Below are 19,928 nucleotides of genomic sequence, written 5' to 3' on the forward strand. Positions count from 1 at the left end.
TTTTACACAAAAACAAGGAGGTAACCCCACCACCTGCAAGGAAATTAAACACTGTTAAACTATGTACTACTGGGAGCTAGCTGAGCACATATGGTAATCCAATTACAAAAGACTTATGAGTGCAGCCACATATCACCAGTTATCTCCCAGCAGTGCTTTACTACTCTTGAGCATTACATTTGGGTCTTAAAATGAAATGCTCTATCAGAATCATGAAAATTTAACTTTGAATTTCATGTCCCATTAAATAATCAGACTATGCAATTTTAAACAACTATTCAATTTACTTATGTGATCAAATGTGCTTCATTCTCTTGGTATCCTTTGTTGAAGATTATATATAGGTAGGCCAAGGAGCAGCAATGCACTACTGGGAGCTAGCTGGTGATTGGTGGTTTCACTTAAATGCCTCGTCATTAGCTCACCCGATGGGCTCAACTAGCAGCAAGTAGTATATTGCTGCTATGGAAATTACTTTTCAACAAAGGAAACAAAAAGAATGACATTTGATAATAGAAGAAAAATAAAAAAAGTTGTTTAAAAAGGTCAAGCTCTATTTGAATCATGAAAGTTTAAACGGACCGTCTACTCAAAATGTTTTATTTAAAAAGATAGATAATCCCTATATTACCCATTCCACAGTTTTGAATAACCAACAGACAGGGGCAGAACAATTGTTCTAGGACCCCCCCCCCCCCCCCACACTTATCCCAGCACCCACTGTCTGGTCTACTGCGGAGCAACTTTGCAACATGTGATGTGCTCACAGGTTGTAGCCTCCTTCTGCTCCCTGCCACTGGTTCCAAGCAGGTGATGCTGCCCTGAAAAGCTGGACTGACAGCAGGACCCTCAGCATTGCAGGGCCAGGATTTCCACCACTACCAACACTTATATTAATACACTTTTTACCTCTGTGATTATCTTGTATCTAAGCCTCTGCAGACTGCCCTTTTATTTCAGTTCTTTTGACAGACTTGCATTTTTTTTAGCCAATCAGTGCTGACTCAAACAACTCCACATGAGTGAGCACAATGTTATCTATATGGCACACATGCACTAGAGCTGTCCAGCTGTGAAAAACTAAAAATGCACTGAGATAAGAGTTTGCCTTAAATGGCTTGGAAATTAGCATATGAACCTACCCAGGTTTAGCTTTCAACCAAGAATACCAAAAGAACAAAGCAAATTTGATGATAAAAATAAATGGAAAGTTGCTTAAAATTGCATGAACTACCTAAATTATGAAAGTTTAATTTTGACTAGACTGTGCCTTTAAAGCTTCGAGACATTTAAGAAATTTTTGAGCTAGTAACATTGTAAAACTATTATGACATTAAAACAGGATGTGCTAAAAATATAAAATTTTTATAGCACCAACAGTTTAACTGCCACTGTATATGACAAAGATACATATACAATAAATGGGAAGTGCAGACTACACTTCATAAGAAATAGGAATTATGGCAACTACAGCACTGTACTCCATACCTTTAAAGAGGTATAAACAGAAAATGGGTAATATACAAAGATATACTGAATGTAAGATGCAAAAACTTTGAAATCGGATGAAACCGACCCTTTTCAAATGAGGAGCCACAATTCAATTTAACAAGCGCCGTAAAGGGGCAAATTTGTCAGTTTACAAGCGAACGTTAAATAATTAGCCATTACAAGTAGCTGGTTAATGCTACCGCGAGCTTCTGGTAGCTCTTTGAGCTAACTGCAATTATCCAGGAGGTCAGGCCTCTGGTTAATTAAAAGATGTCGACTAATTGCCCCCAAATAAAGTGTACAGGTAAAAAAAAAAAGGCACTAAAAATTGTGTTTACATTGAAGTCTATGGAGACTTAGTTGTTACTTGAAATATATGTATATGCTTATATACATATATATAATTTATGTATTAATGTGTATATACACAAACACAAATATATATACAGTGGATATAAAAAGTTTACACACCCCTGTTAAAATGTCAGGTTTCTGTGATGTAAAAAAATGAGACAAAGATAAATCTTTTCAGAACTTTTTCCACCTTTAATGTGACCTATAAACTGTACAACTCAATTGAAAAACAAACCGAAATCTTTTAGGTAAAGGGAAATAAAAAACTAAAATAATATGGTTGCATAAGTGTGAACACCCTTAAACTAATACTTTATTGAAGCACCTTTTGATTTTATTACTGCACTCAGTCTTTTTGGGTATGAGTTTTTCAGCATGGCACATCTTGACTTGGCAAGATTTGCCCACTCTTCTTTGCAAAAACACTCTAAATCTGTCAGAATGCGAGGGCATCTCCTGTGCACAGCCCTCTTAAGATCACCCCACAGATTTTGAATTGGATTCAGGTCTGGGCTCTGGCTGGGCCATCCCAAAACTTTAATCTTCTTCTGGTGAAGCCATTCCTTTGTTGATTTGGATGTGTTCTTTTTGGGTCGTTGTCAATGTGAAAGATGAAGTTCCACTTCATGTTCAGCTTTCTAGCAGAAGCCTGAAGGTTTTGTGCCAATATTATCTGGTATTTGGAACTGTTCATTATTCCCTCTACCTTGACTAAAGCCCCAATTCCAGCTGAAGAAAAACAGCCCCAAAGCATGATGCCGACACCACCATACTTCACTGTGGGTATGGTGTTCTTTTGGCGATATGCAGTATTGTTTTTGCGCCAAACATATCTTTAGGAATTATGGCCAAAAAGATCAACTTTGGTTTCATCAGACCAGAACACCTTTTGCAACATGCTTTTGGGAAACTTCAGATGTGTTTTTGCAAAATTTAGCTGGGCTTGAATGTTTTTTATTTTGTAAGAAAAGGATTCCATCTTGCCACTCTACCCCATAACCCAGACAAATGAAGAATAAGGGCGATTGTTGTCACATGTACCACACAGCCAGTACTTGCCAGATATTCCTGCAGCTCCTTTAATGTTGCTGTAGGCCTCTTGGCAGCCTCCCAGACCAATTTTCTTCTCGTCTTTTCATCAATTTTGGAGGGACATCCAGTTCTTGGTAATGTCACTGTTGCACCATATTTTCTTCACTTGATGATAACTGTCTTCACTGTGTCCCATGGTATATCTAATGCTTTGGAAATTCTTTTGTACCCTTCTCCTGACTGATACCTTTTAACAATGAGATCCCTCTGATGCTTTAGAAGCTCTCTGCGGACCATGTCTTTTGCTGTAGGATGCGACTAACAAAATGTCAGGAAAGACCTACTAGAACAGCTAGACTTTATTTGGGGTTAATCAGAGCCACTTTAAATGATGACAGGTGTGTACTGACTCTTATTTAGCATGATTTTGAATGCGATTGCTTATGCAACCATATTTTAGTTTTTTATTTTTATTTCCCTTTACCTAAAAGATTTCAGTTTGTTTTTCAATTGAGTTGTACAGTTTATAGGTCACATTAAAGGTGGAAAAAGATTTTCCCCTTCATCAGACCATCTGATGAAGGGGAGCATTCCCCGAAACGTTACTGATTAAATTAATTGTTATTTAACCCCTTAATGACCGGACCATTTTTCAATTTTCTTACCCTTAATGACAATGGCTATTTTTACATTTCTGCAGTGTTTGTGTTTAGCTGTAATTTTCCTCTTACTCATTTACTGTACCCATACATATTATATACCGTTTTTCTCGCCATTAAATGGACTTTCTAAGGATACCATTATTTTCATCATATCTTATAATTTCCTATAAAAAAAAATATAAAATATGAGGAAAAAATTGAAAAAAACACACTTTTTCTAACTTTGACCCCCAAAATCTGTTACACATCTACAATCACCAAAAAACACCTATGCTAAATAGTTTCTAAATTTTGTCCTGAGTTTAGAAATACCCAATGTTTACATGTTCTTTACTTTTTTTGCAAGTTATAGGGCCATAAATACAAGTAGCACTTTGCTATTTCCAAACAACTTTTTTTCAAAATTAGCGCTAGTTACATTGGAACCCTGATATCTGTCAGGAATACCTGAATATCCCTTGACATGTATATATTTTTTTTTAGAAGACAACCCAAAGTATTGATCTAGGCCCATTTTGGTATATTTCATGCCACCATTTCACCGCCAAATGTCATCAAATAAAAAAAAAAGTTCACTTTTTCACAAATTTTGTCACAAACTTTAGGTTTCCCACTGAAATTATTTACAAACAGCTTCTGCAATTAAGGCACAAATGGTTGTAAATGCTTCTTTGGGATCCCCTTTGTTCAGAAATAGCAGACTTATATGGCTTTGTGGTTGCTTTTTGGTAAGTAGAAGGCCGCTAAATGCTGCTGCGCACCACACGTAAATTATGCCCAGCAGTTAAGGGGTTAAATTAGGTAGCTTGTAGGGAGCTTGCAGGGTTAATTTTAGCTTTAGGGTAGAGATCAGCCTCCCACCTGACACATCCCACCCCCTGATCCCTCCCAAACAGTTCTCTTCCCTCCCCCACCCCACAATTGTCCCCGCCATCTTAAGTACTGGCAGAAAGTCTGCCAGTACTAAATAAAAGGAGTTTTTATTTTTTTTAATAAAAAAAAATAAAATGTTTTAGCTGTGATGGACTCCTGCCTTAGCCCCAACCTCCATGATCCCCCCCCCCCCCAGCAATCTAACCCTCTCCCCTACCTAATTGCCGCCATCTTGGGTACTGGCAGCTGTCTGCCAGTACCCAATTTGCCCCCCAAAAAAGTGTTTTTAATTATTATTTTTTATTTCTAATTTATTTTTTTCTGTAGTGTAGCAGCCCCCCACAATACCCCAACCCCCTCCCCCTCCCAGATCCTCATATATATATATTCCCCCCCCTCTTCCCACTCATTGGTGTCAGTGTGTTTAGGTGATCGCGGGCGTGCGCGCGCACGCGCACGCGCATGCGCGCCCCCGCACGCTCCCGGCACCCGGCGTGCACATTGCACTAACAGGAGCCGGATGCCGGGTAGCGATGGGCCGCCCACCCGCCTCCCTGTTGCGCTCCCACCCACCAACGAACCGGCCGCATCGCTACCGGTGCAGAGAGGGCCACAGAGTGGCTCTCTCTGCATCGGATGCTTTCTAAGGGTATTGCAGGATGCCTCAATATCGAGGCATCACTGCAATACCCTGAGAGCTGCTGGAAGCGATTGCGATCGCTTCCAGCACTCTCTTAGACAAGTGACGTACCAGGTACGTCCATTGTCACTAACTGCAAGTTTTTGCAGGACGTACCTGGTACGTCACTTGTCATTAAGGGGTTAAAGGGACCCTGTACCCAATTTTTTTCTTTTGTGATTCAGATAGAGCATGACATTTTAAGCAACTTTCTAATGTATTCCTATTATCAAATGTTCTTTATTCTCTTGGTATCTTTATTTGAAATGCAAGAATGTAAGTTTAGATGCCGGACCATTTTTGGTGAACAACCTAGGTTGTACTTGCCGATTGGTGGATAAATTCATCCACCAATCAAAAACTGCTGTCCAGAGTCTGAACCAAGAAAAAAGCTTAGATGTCTTCTTTTTCATATAAAGATAGCAAGAGAAAGAAGAAACATTGATAATAGGAGTAAATTAGAAAGTTGCTTAAAATTGCATGCTCTCTGAATCACGAAAGAAAAATTTTGGGTTCAGTGTCCCTTTAAGTACAGAGAGTGCTGTTTTCTGTTCTCTATACTCTAACCTACTCTAGCACCCTGGCCCTTGGAGAACTATTTGTGAGAGTGCACCTGCCTCAGTGTGTGTGTGTATATGTGTATGTATGTATATATATATATATATATATATATACACACACACATACACACACATATAAACATGTATGTAAAATTAACACTATAGTGTACCAGTCATGAAGGGTGAACTACCAGCCATGAGAGAAATGTACTGGTCTGTTTAGGCACATTATTAAATGAAAAGTAAACTTTGACACACAGCCAGGCAGCATTCGCAAGTATTAATAAAATAAGTATGAGTTTCATTCATTTTTTTTTTTTTTAAATCTATCTATATCATAATGTTCTTGTACCTTTCTAAATGAGTGCTCCTATCGTCGTAACTCTGCCTGTGCTTTTTTTTTGCGATGACGATTTGCAATGAGATCTTTTCAATTGGTCCCCTACTGGCATCCCAACATACCTAATTACCGCCCACCATTCTAAATACGCATGCGCGACTTTGGAATTATTGCGGCCGCAGAATATGCGCGTCCATGTAAAACGTATGCACATTAGTGATTTTGAAGGCATCGTTGATCCTGCAAGTCTAATTTGCAATCGTAGCAACGATTTGCGTGAATATTTTGTAATTATATGCCATGTTATATTGATCGATTAGAACATGAATCGATCTGTGAAAACTTTATTTAAATGAATAACGGCGGTATTTATTATAATATAATTAATAGATCAATGCCTAAAATTTTAGTTATGTGCATGCGCAATATGCGTAGACCGACGAGAATGCGCACAAATGTACACGTAAGAGTGGGTCGGACCGATCTTATGTGTAATGTACAGAAATACGGAAATGGTGGGGTGGGAGGAGTAACAACGGAATCTGGTAGGCGATTTATGATATAAATAATTTTAAAATAATAATTCATGGATTTCATTGTGGTCTGGAGGGCGTTCCTAGGGTTATAGGGACGCCCCCCAGACCCGATCCAATAATTGAAATCTCGCAATCGTGTGCACAATAGCGTGGTTTCAATTTGTCTACATCGGAACAGTTGTTCTGATGAAGACACTTTAACCCTGGCAGGAGAGGGTTAAGCAACTTTCTAGTTAACTTCTATAATCAATTTCTCTTTGTTCTCTTGCTATCTTTATTTGAAAAAGAAGGCATCTAAGCTAAGGAGCCAGCAAATTATTGGTTCAGAACTATGGACAGCACTTGTTTATTGGTGCAGTCCAATCAGCAAGGACAACCTAGGTTGTTCACCAAAAATGGGCCGGCATCTAAACTTACATTCTTGCTTTACAAATAAACATACCAAGAGAATGAAGAAAATTTGATAATAGGAGTAAATTAGAAAGTTGATTAAAATCTGAATCAGGAAAGAAAAAATTTTGGGTTCAGTGTCCCCTTAAGCTCTTCTTTACTACTAGTGGCAACTGCTGGAAATTCCTCCCTTTCTTCCTTTTCCTGGGATATATTTAGCATAAGATCTTTAGAAAACGATTTTCCAGACATTTAAACAAACTGTATAAAGAATTGACAAGGCTATAACAGGTCTGCCAAGGATAAAATAGGGAAATAGTCACTAGCGAAAGAACTGCTTCAGCAAATAATGAATTTCCGATTAGGGGGATTAGCTAATAAAGCTGCAATGCGATGATAACATCTAATGCCCCAATAAAATAACTAAGAGGCATAAAGATTATACAAATACCGGGCCTTCCCTGCTGGTTTATTTGCAGCAAAGCCTGTCATTTTATAGAGATACCCATTAACCCCTTGCTTGCAATAGAGGAGGACAAACAATGAATTTACAATGTGTTGCAGCCATCGCTGACAGAAGGAATTCACTACAAATCCTATATAGACATCTCCCTTACAGCTACAGAGATGACATCATCTCCATAAAAGGTCAGCGATACATTTTTACCTCAGGATATTTCCGTTTACACGTTAACTTCCTTATTTAATCATTTATTTCCTTAAATGTACACCCTAATAATCGTTACTATCCCCCGAATATCACACGGAACTAAATATTCGCTCTTACTATCACCGATCAGGGAAATCGATGAGTATATTTACCTCAGACAAAACACCGAACGCTCCTGTCAGTCGCTTCCTCTCTTTTGTCTCAACGGAATCAAAATGGCGGACGTGTCATTTCTGCCTAGACGTGGAACTGGTTTCCTATTGGTCAGGGAGAAAAAGTGCGTCCTAATTGGTGGAGGCGCTGGCTCTGTTGCTAAGGGACGAGCAGTAACAGGGGCAGAGAGTGTGAGGATTAGGGTCTGAGGCGAGAGGAACTCTTGTTTTTCTGATTACTGGGAAATGTCTAATAGTCTGCCACAGGTTTGTCAGATTATTATTATGTTCTGATAATAAAATACAGTAACAAGTGTTTATTTTTGTCATTTTACCATTTTTAAATATATGCTTATTTTTTGCTATTAATAATCTAAAATTAAAATTTGTAAATATATTTTTGATTCTTGCTATTAATAATCTAAAATTGAATAACAAAATGCTTATAAATTCAGCACTGAGAACTTTCCATATTACATGAGAATTTTTTTTATCTTATATACTAACAAAATAAGGTTTAAGGGTCATGAAACCAAATTTTCTTCTTTCATAATTCAAATAGAGCCCTACAATTGTAAACAACTTCCCAATGTACATATTTTATCCAATTTGCTTTGTTCTTTTTATATCTTTTGTTGAAATTCATACCTAGCTGGAAGCTAGCAGCTTATTGGTGGCTGCACATATATGCCTCTTGTAATTGGCTTACTGATGTGTTCAGCTAGTTCCCAGTAGTGTAGTGCTACTTCTTCAAGTAAGGATACAAAGAGAATGAAATAAAATTAATACTAGAAGTAAAATGGAAGTTGTTTACAAATGTACGCGCTATCTGAATCAAGAAAAAAAAAAGTTGGGTTTCATGTCCCTTTAAAAACATATTGTGTTAATGTAATACGTTTTCCATTATGAAATACCCCAAACCTTATGTCTCTGCACCCACAGCCTCTTCAGAGCTGGGAACCTCCTCCTGTACTAGTTTTGTTAAGTCTATGTTTCGTATCATATCACAAATCTTTGTCACCCTTATCTCTGTACCCAGCGCAACAGAATTTTGTGCCGCTAAATACAAATAAACATTAAAAATAATAATTCACCTATCCAAAATATAAACATTCTGGATTAAGTACAGTCAAATTAATTCAATATCCTTCTATTGTTTCCTTTGTTCTCTTGGTATACTTTGTTGAAGAGTTAATCAAGGTAGGACCTCAGCAGAGTCCACGTGTCTTCAGTAATCTATGGCAGCAGTGGATCGTCCTTTTGAAAGGGGTCTAACTAATACACAACAGACCATTTCCCCTTTGTAGAAGGCACAAGTGGGAAATCTCCCATTCTCTTTAGCTTTGTCAGTTGCCGGTAGACACTTCTCCCTTTTGTATTACATATAATGATGCAATCATATAAAGTATTATAGGTCTGTTTACCAGGAGTCCGAAGGGTGCAGATGTACTGAGCTTAGAGCTCCTTGCGGATCTGCATATAGTCACATGGAACATTGCTAAAGGGTTGTTTGGTTACAGTATTAGTATAATGTAGTGGGTCATGTTTTCTGCACTAGTCTACTGGCTTTAGATTAGTATAAGGTTGCTGAAGACAGGTAATAAATTTGACTTTTGCTTATCTTTAAAGGAACATTAAACACTTTGAGATGGTAATATAAATTGATAAATCTTATATATTAAAAAACTCTACAATATGCTTTCATTGTTTATTTTGTCCCCTTTTCATGTAATTCCATTCTGAAAATTGTAATAATTTTAGTTCCTGTTAGAAACGGAAGTGCAAAACACTGTTTTATTCCCCATAGCCATTGGCTGCTACAGCGGACCATGTCCGCCCGACATCGATAAATGCCGACGGCATACGCTGTCGGCATTTATCATTGCACAAGCATTTCTTGACTTCTTAACGTACGTTTCCGGCAAGCCGGAAGGCTCGCGCGGAAACAGCAGCATACACTGCATGATAAATCTACCCCTAAAATTTTACACTTAATTTGTCAATATTTAAACAGCTAATAAAATAAAAAAAAAAAACATCTACATGTTACTCTCAGACTAATCTTTTCTTTGTATGCTTCATTCTATCTAGCATTTATTTAGCGTTTAATGTCCCTTTAATATTGGCTGTATTAGTAATGTTCTCTCTCCTAGTAACCTTTTTCCTAGTAGACATCAGTCCTATCTTCTCTTTTCAACACTTGTCTAGTGATTGTATGCGTACAGGTAACAGAAGGAGCACACTATCAGTTTTGCCCCCAGCCATTTCTATTTACTCTACACTACAGCAGTGTTTTTTAACTCCAGTCCTCAGGGGACAACAACAGCCAGGTAGCTCAGCTAATTGGTGAGAACAGGTTAGTAACCATAGTTACTGATCAGCTAATTATTTCAACTGTGCTCTAGTTCGTTCCGATATCAGGAACATTTGATTCCTCACTGTCCTTGTCTTATTCAAGGTTTCCTTCCTCTATTTATAAAAAATAATTCTGAATCCTGATTGGTTTATCAAGTTAATGTAATTAATTCAACAGACAAGTTGGTGGTCTTACCTTTGTCATCTGCCCAGCCACAATCATAAAACATCTTTAAAGGGACATTAAAACCAAAAATCTTCTTTCATGATTCAGACAGTGAATACTATTTTAAACAACATTCCAATTTACTTCTATTATCTAATTTGCTTCACTCTTTAGATATCCTTTGTTAAATAAATAGCAATGCACATGGGTGAGTCAATCACATGAGGCAAATATGTGCAACCACCAATCAGAAGCTACTGAGCCTATCTAGATATGCTTTTCAGGAAGGAATATTAAGAGAATGAAGCAAATTAGATAACAGAAGTAAATTAGAAAGTTGTTTAAAATGGTATTCTCTATCTGAATCATGAAAGAAAAAAACTGGGTTTAATTTCCCTTTAAATAGTCAAATCACACACATAAGTCTTTTCAAAAGGATAATCTCTTTTTTTTTGAGTATGAAATAAGTGACCTAGAAGTAAAATAGGTGCTAATCCTAGTCTGTATTCATTACGAAAATATTAGCCTGTTTCTAATGAAAAAGAAATTCCAAAGGTTTATCAAAAAATGTTAACCCTGTCATGCCGGGAAGGCAAGTGCTTAATTTTTAACGAAGTTTCAATGTAAACCTGCTGGAAAAATGAAATCACGCGATCGTCGATGCGATCATGTGATTTCAAGGCCGAGATCAGATCATGGGGGACTACCTACACTGCTAGGCATGCCCTCCCCTCCAATTTTTCATTTGCAAAAAGATGGACGCTGAAGTACGCCATATAAAGTAGGACGTTCCATGCCATCCTAGCGGTGTTAAAGCCCAGTGCTGTTAGGACAGCATGGAGCGTCCTAATGCTTGAAGAGGTTAAACTCTTCATTATTATAAACTCCAAAGCAGAGAGAAAATTAACATGATCAGATGGATTTTTTTTTGCTCCTAAATAAATATATATATATTGCATGAAAAGAAAATGTAAAGTTAAAGCTATTTTGATTTTAAAACTAACAGAATACTGGTTTGTCGGATAAAAGGTCACTGGGTAATAAGCAAAACTCTTCGGCAATTGGTGGGTAATGACACACCCTGCAAGCATAAGCATAACAACAAAGCTTTTTTTTGTTCTCTCAGTTTAGTGACATCTGTTTAATATAAAATAATAGGCCAAATTACAAGTGGAGCGCTAACAGTTGTGCGTGAGTGAGGAGGAGTTTATCACAGATTTTTGTGCACGTCGGGTTTTTCACTCATATTACAAGTTAAAAGTAAACACGATCCCTTGAGCACAATAGTGATTTACGCTAGAATGATTGCCGCATCCTCAGAGCTCTGGTTAACTGTTTTGCTCAACAAAAAGTGTCACAAAACAAAAATACATTACAAAGTATAGTTACACTCATAATAACACCATCTGATAAAACTTATTTTTTTTTTTTAAATTGCACAAAGGGGCATATTTATGATTGTTCGAGCGAACATGATCCGATATAGCGGATCATGTCCGCTGCACATCGATAAATGCCGACAGCATACGCTCTCGGCATTTATCATTGCACCAGCAGTTCTAAGATAACACATAAGATATATGTAGAAATATGTATTTTTGAATAAATAGAACATATTCTATGTGAAGAACATTGTAATGTAAAATATATTCATATTTTCATGTCTGGTTAGCGCACATGAGAATATGCGATCAAGTGTGCGGTCAAGTAGGGTGTTAGTTTTTCTTTCCACTTTTTTTACTCCGTTGACTTCTATGGGGGAATATGTGAACACGCACGCAATATTCTAAGTGCAGCTTTTTACTCGCATCGGGTAATGCGCAAGCGATAACTTTTTACTTTCAACTTGTAATACGAGCACAGCCTGACACGCATAAAAAGCTAACTTCTAGCGCAAGTTAACCCTGGAACTGAAGCGTTAAATAATGCTCCACTTGTAATATGGCCCAATATGTTTTAAAATGCAACAAAGAAAAAAAATGTTTTGTCCCTTTAACTAAAAGTCCAGATAAATCAATAACACCAAAGCTGTCTACAATGTTTGTGGAAATAAAACATAGGAATTTTCTGTTCTCTGTATTTCTTCTCAGGAAACCCAATGAATAACACAGACAATGTCCTTGATGCTTGTTGAAGTAAACTAACTGTTATGCCATCTGAAGGATAATCCTTCTTCCTGCTTAGATCTGAGGTATCTTGACAACAACTGTAAACTATAAAGCTCTTCAAAGTGTGAAGGTGTTAGATGTTCAAAAGTGTTTTCTTTCTAATGGAAGCTTTGGCCAGGAGAGATATATTCAGCTGTGCAATAGCTATAATGATAATTTTTGGTTCAGCACCTGGGTTGCGCTTATTGATGGCTAAATGTTCCCTCCAATCTGCAAGCGATATCCAGGGTTCTGAACCAAAAATGGGCCAGCTCCTTACCTTATATTTCTGCTTTTTCAAACAAAGATAGCAAGAGAATGAAGAAAAATTGGATAGAAGGAGTAAATTAGAAAGTTGCTTAAATTTGCATGCTCTACCTGAATCATGATAGAAATACATTGGGTTTAGTATCCCTTTAAGAAATATGTACTGAGGATATTTTCCAGTGTGTTTCATGCTTCACATCTGGAAAAAAGCCTGCAAGCAATGTTGCTGCACAGGGTAATCGTTTACTTGGTTGTGAAACTGTAAGTATCAAAGTGGTTGTAATCTGGTTCTATTTATCTACATTGTATCATACACTTTAAGAACAGGTTAAAAATGCTAAGACGATACAAGTTTATGAAACTACTATCTCTAAATTGTCAGTCATTTGGCCGACTGACATTTGTGAGACGGATAATATTCCGGATAACAGTCCAGCCATGAGATACTATAGATAGATTAGATATAAAGATTAGATAGATAGATTAGATAGACAGATAATGATAGATACAGTTTTACACAGACAGAGAACCACAAGACGTGCGGGTGGAACCCATGGTTAGGTTACCAGAGGCAGTTGCAGCGCCCGAGGCTGTTATTAGAACAGAGCACTCTGGAGTGTATCTGCCTCGGACAAACTTGGGAACATAGTCTCTCGCTCGCGGACATATGTCTGACGGACAAATGTGTTGCTGCATTTTGTCCGTCTGCATTCTGTCAGAGAACCATTGAATACATATAACTGATGAAGTGGCTAGGTGGAATACAAAGGCAGCCCATGAATTTTCTGCAACTCCTAAAGCCATCACTGAGTAAGACAACTATGCTCCAGAGTTTATCTTTTTTATTCAGCTCTTTAAACAAATTTTTGAATTAAACAAATAAAGCAAAAATCCGAAAACATCTGCTTAAATCTTCTATGAAGAAACACAATATCAGGGCAGTGTCTTTATATTTTATTAAGTATTCGCCTAGTATTTCTATCTGCCACAAAGAAAAACTGCATCATCCGTGTGTTAAAGCTAGAAATGACCAAAACAATTTATTTGCAAGAAGGTAATGCAAAGAGTGACTTTAAATTAAAGTCCAATGTCACAGACACCCAGTCCTTTTTCTAAAAGTCTTTTTTTAATTTTTGTGGGTCTGAACATACAATTATAGCTATTATTATTATTATTATTATTATTATCATTTATTTGTATAGCGCCGCCAAATTCATCAAACTTAAAGGAAGATTGTTCAGCTAGAATATTTGACTGTGTATTAGAAAGACTTGTGACAGTGATCCATGTCAGCAAAGTACTGTAGTGAAGTTTTGTGCTGTGAGGTGCTGTACGCTAGCAGGAATAGTGTTTATGGACTTTAAAGGGACAGGAAACCCCAACGTTTTCTTTCATGATTTGGATAGAACATACAATTTTAAACAACTTTCCAATTTACTTATATTATCAAATTTTCTTCCTCATCTTGTTTCCCTTTGCTCAAGAAACAGCATTGCACAACTTGCAGCTAGCTGAGCACATCTAGTTAGCCAATCACGAGACAAATATGTGCAAGCACCAATCAGCAGCTAGGTCCAACTAGTGTAGGATATGTGTGTATTCTTTTTCAACAAGGTATACCAAGAGAATGAAGCTCATTTGAAAATAGAAGTGAATTTAAATGTGTCTTAAAACTACATGCTCTATCTGAATCATGTGGCGGACAGCAATCATCCCGATCAGATGCAATCAGGATGATTGACACCCCTTGCTAGCGGCCGACTGGCCACGAATGTGCAGGGGGCAGCATTGTACAAGCATTTCACCAGAAATGCATGTGCAGCATTTGCAGTCAGCATTTAGCGATGTTGGGCGGACATGATCGGCTGTAGGAAATTGAAGAAAGATTACAGGGAATCAACCATCCCTTATATAGTGTTAGTCTGGCTAATGTCCTGGACTGATGATTTTAATAATGACTATGCTCATGAATTGTTGCAGTCTCATGGCAGAAGGCTTACCAATGAACTTCAAATTAACTCCGGAACTCATAAAGGGCCTGATGATTAAAAACTCGCCAGCATGGAGAGGAATCACTCAATATCTTTGGAACCTTTTCTTTATTTATACTGCATTGTATGTGTCCTTCCTTCACAATGAGGATTAAGCATAGCTGATAAACAACAATCAACAGCATGACCACTATCAAACAAATCATGCAACAACATGACCACTATCAACCAATTCAGGTAACAGCATGATCACTATCAAACAAATCATGTAACAGCATAACCACTATCAAACAAATCATGTAACAGCATGACCACTATCAAACAAATCATGTAACAGCATGACCACTATCAAACAAATCATGTAACAGCACAACCACTATCAAATAAATCACGCAACAGCATGACCACTATTAAACAAATCATGCAACAGCATGATGCAACAGCATGACCACTATAAAACAAATCAAGTAACAGCATGACCACTATCAAACAAATCAAGCAACAGCATGACAATTATCAAACAAATCAAGCAACAAGATGACCACTATCAAACAAATCACGCAACAGCATGACTGCTCTAAAAAAAAATCAAGCAACAGCATGACAACTATCAAACTAATCATGCAACAGCATGACCACTATCAAACAAATCATGTAACAGCATGACCACTATCAAACAAATCATGTAACAGCATGACCACTATAAAACAAATCAAGTAACAAGCACAACCACTATTAAACAAATCACGCAACAGCATGACCACTATCAAACAATCATGCAACAGCACGAACACTATCAAAAAAAATCATATTACAGCATGACCACAATCAAACAAATCATGTAACAGCATGACTACTAGAAAACAAATCACGCAACAGCATGACTGACCACTTTCAAACAAATCATGTAAGCAGCACAACCACTATCAAACAAATCAGCAACAGCATGACCACTATCAAACTAATTAAGCAACAGCATGACCACTATCAAACAAATCACGCAACAGCATGAGCACTATCCAAAAAATCATGTAACAGCATTACCACTAGCAAAAAAATCATGTAACCAGCACGACCACTATCAAACAAATCACGTATCAAACAAATCACGCAACAACATGACCACTATCTAACAAATCATGTAACAGCATGACCACTATCAAACAAATTATGCTACCAGCACAACCACTATCAAACAAATTATCAACAGCATGACCACTATCAAACAAATCATGTAACAGCATGACAACTATCTAACAAATCATGTAACAGCATGCACACTATCAAACAAATCATGTAACAGCATGACCATTATCAAATAAATCATGCAACAGCATGACCACTATATAACAAATCACGTAACAGCATGACCACTATCAAACAAATCATGCAACAGCATGACCACTATATAACAAATCAGGTAACAGCATGACCACTATCAAATAAATCACGTAACAGCATGACCACTATCAAACAAATCATGTAACAGCATGACCACTAGCAAACAAATCATGTAACAGCATGACCACTATCAAATCATGCAACAACATGACCAGTATCAAACAAATCAGGTAACAGCATGATCATTATCTAAAAAATCAAGTAACAGCATGACCACTATCAAACAAATCATGTAACAGCATGACCACTATCAAACAAATCATTTAACAGCATGACCACTATCAAACAACTCATGTAACAGCATGACCACTATCAAACAAATCATGTAAGAGCATGACGACTATCAAACAAATCATGTAACAGCATGACCACTATCAAATATCATAGACCAGTTCATAGATAAAAACCTTAACTTTGAAACCTTCCCGTCTGCAAATCTTATTTCCCAGATCCTCTTCTAAATACTGGAGGGAATGTGGTGATAAAGGTACCATGGGGTATATTTAACATAATGCAGGCGGACATGATACGATGCAGCGTATCATGTCCACTGCACATCGATACATTTCGACAGCATACGCTGTCAGCATTTATCATTGCACAAGCAGTTCTTGTGCACTGCTGGTGCAATGCCGCCCCCTGCAGATTCTCTGTCAGTCGGCCGCTAGCAGGGGTGTCAATCAACCCAGACGGACAAGTTATGGAGCAGCAGTCTTTAGACCGCTGCTTCATAACTTCTGTTTCCGGCGAGCTGGAAACAAGGGGCATCAAGGTCCATACAGAGCTTGATAAATCGGCCCCCAAGACTCTAGTTTAGTGGAATTTACTAGAGCTGGTTTTTCGAAAACCTAGTGGGTGACACATTTTCATTAACATCCTTAATTGTATTGTTTAATGATAGGCCTAAGAGGCCGATTTACTAAATGCCACGCACGGCATCGCTAAATGCCAACAGCATACACTATCGGCATTTAACATTGCACGAGCATTTCACAAGAAATGCTTGTGCAATACCGCCCCTGCACATTTGTGGCTGCTAGCAGGGGGTGTCAATCATCCCGATCGTATCTGATTAGGATGATTGCTGTCTGCCACTTAAAAGGTTAACTTAAGTTTCTAGTGAGCCGTAAACTTCGGGGGTAGATTGCAGCATGCTTGGTAAACTTAGATTAAAGAGACAGTCTACTCCAAAATGTTTCATTTTAAAAAAAAAATAGATAATGCCTTTACTACCCATTCCCAAGCTTTGCACAACCAACATTGTTATATTAATCTACTTTATAACCTTTAAACCTCCAAATGTCTGCCTGTCTCTAAGCCACTACAGAGTACCTTTTATTTTAGTGCAGTTTTATAGCTTTTCACAGCAAGACACTGCTAGTCTGTCTGTGCTCACTCCCATAGAGTTATGCATGAGTCAGCACTAATTGGCTAAAATGCAAGTTTGTAAATAGCACTTATATAAGAGGGCAGTCTGCAGAGGCTTAGATACAAGGTAATCAGAGAGAAAAAAAATATTATTATAACAGTGTTGGTTATGCAAAACTGGGGAATTGGTAATAAAGGGATTATCCAGAGGTGTAACTAAAAACCACAGGGCCCAGGTGCAAGAATCTAAGAAGGCCCCCACCCCCCAAAAAAGTGAATTTGATACATATCTTTTTTTTTTACATTTAGCACAGAAAAAAAGTGAATGAGATTACATGTCTGCAAAAGGAAGTACCCTGTGCCCACAGTCTTTGAGATGGTCTGACCCCCTATTACTGTATATAGTGACACTGTTTAACCCACCAGTACTGTATATAGTGAGTCAGTGACACAGTTTGTAATCTGCTGGTAAGATGGCAAGCCTGACCCTACCCACCCCAGTACTTTATAAAGTGACCACAGTAGTCTGTGACATGGTCCAGCCCCCCCCCCCCCATACTGTATATAGTAGTACTGTATAGTGACACTGTTTACCCCCACCCCCCCATGCTGTATTAATAAGGTCTGTTATTTGCTGGTTCCACAAACATAGACACACACATACATGCATATATACACACACAGTAACATACATAAACACCAATGGGTAAAACAGAAACACTAACCCCTGTAGTCAGAGACACTAGTGAAGCATCATGTCACACTCACATGATATCAGTACAGGCAGTGGCAGGTCACCGTTTTTTATTGTTTTTATTGTTTTTTGAAGCAGTCGCAATTGCTACCTTTACACCCCCTGTAGTTTCGCCCCTGGGATTATCTATCCTTTTAAACAATAAAGCTTTCTATCTGCATCATGAAAGTTTATTTTTGACTAGACTGTCCCTTTAACTTGTTCATAAAGATGTTTTCAATTCCGTAAATATTTGTGTGTTGACTTTTTAGTTGCAGTTTTTGTAATATCTTATTTGAAACCTAAATAAAAACACAAACAAACAAAAATGATTTGAATGGAGCTCCAAGGCAAGTCAATGTGTTCTTGAAATGATATCCTGCTACCAAAAACAGTTTTGAGAGAGAACTCATGAAAAGACAAACAATTGTTAATGCCTACATCGTCAAAAAGAAAGGCTATACAGAAGACCCCCAGCCAGATCCAGCAACTGAAGCCATTATTGTTCAACTGTAGTAAAGTGTTTATATTTTGTGTAGTATAAAAATACAGTCCCGTAATCTAAAAATAGCCCAGTTCAAAAGCTCATTGTTCTGCTGTGCTGCTCGATAAAAGTTAATTATTGGTCTAGTGTAGTACGTACAGTGTTTGTACAGGTATATTCATCATCTGACATACTATATAGGCATAGTTTTAAAATACTGTTCAGTGTAGTAATCTAAAAATGATCTCAATATAAGTTAATTATTAGTCTGCTGCAGTACGTACAGTTTGTACAGGTATTTTCCATCATCTAAAAAATATGTACTGTATAGTGCAGTGAAGTAAATAATATACTGTAATCTGTGGGCTAGATTACAAGTGGAGAGCATGTATTACAACTTAAAAGTAAACGTGACCGCACAAGCTCAAACCAAATTTGCACTCTTCCAGTTAGCGCGACTGAAGACATTGGGGACGATTTATCAAAGGCCGAATTGCCCCGCTGCTCCTTAACTGGTCCGCTGCCCCTGAGGCAGCGGTCTGTAATCTGCCTTATCCTATACGATCGTGCTGAACGTGAATCTGCAGGGGGCCGCATTGCACAAGCAGTTCACTAGAACTGCTTGTGCAATGTTAAATGCTGACAGCATATACTGTTGGCATTCAGCGATGTCTGTCGGACATGATACGCTACAGCGTATCATGTCAGACAGACATTGAAAAATCATCCCCTTTGTGTAAAGGGTTAGGGTTAAAAAAGTTGCATTAAACACAAAAGAAATAAATTAAAATTAACAGTTACATTCATATATACACAATCTAATACAAATTATTCCAATAATTATTTTTGATGCTGTCAGCATTTATCGATGTGCGGCAGACATGATACGCTACATCGAAGAAAGTCAAAAGGGTGTGTAAGCTGTTGCTAAGCTAAACCAGAATGGCCTATCTCCTAATTGCACTCCTCACAAAACATGCAATCAGTTCTAACAGCAGAAAAAACAAGGTTGGAGAAGGCGCCAAAAGGCTATCTGGTGGTGAATAATTATAAAATTATTTTAATTAAATGTGCTTCAAAAAATAATAAAGGGTATGAATAAAATTTGTCTATGACCATATAAATATAAAGATGTGTCTTAACATGTGATATACACTTGCGTGGTAAGAAGGTAATCCACTAATTGAAAATAAATAAATAAATTCAATTTATTACTAAAATAGTGAAACTGCTAATACATTTCTAATACATTTCTAATAGAATAGTACTTTAAACAT

General features: G+C 37.5%; 1 protein-coding gene across 1 annotated transcript in view; it reads right to left on the minus strand.

Annotated features, from left to right (window-relative positions):
- The window catches only part of IP6K2 (inositol hexakisphosphate kinase 2), a 70,758-nt gene extending 62,936 nt beyond the window's left edge, over positions 1–7,822 (minus strand). The window contains exon 1 of the mRNA XM_053720734.1: positions 7,740–7,822. The gene's annotated coding sequence lies outside the window, so the exon portion shown is untranslated. The remainder of the gene's footprint in view (positions 1–7,739) is intronic.
- Between the last annotated feature and the right edge of the window lie 12,106 nt (positions 7,823–19,928).

The sequence above is a fragment of the Bombina bombina genome, chromosome 7, assembly GCF_027579735.1.
Source record: "Bombina bombina isolate aBomBom1 chromosome 7, aBomBom1.pri, whole genome shotgun sequence".
Lineage (NCBI taxonomy): Eukaryota > Metazoa > Chordata > Amphibia > Anura > Bombinatoridae > Bombina > Bombina bombina.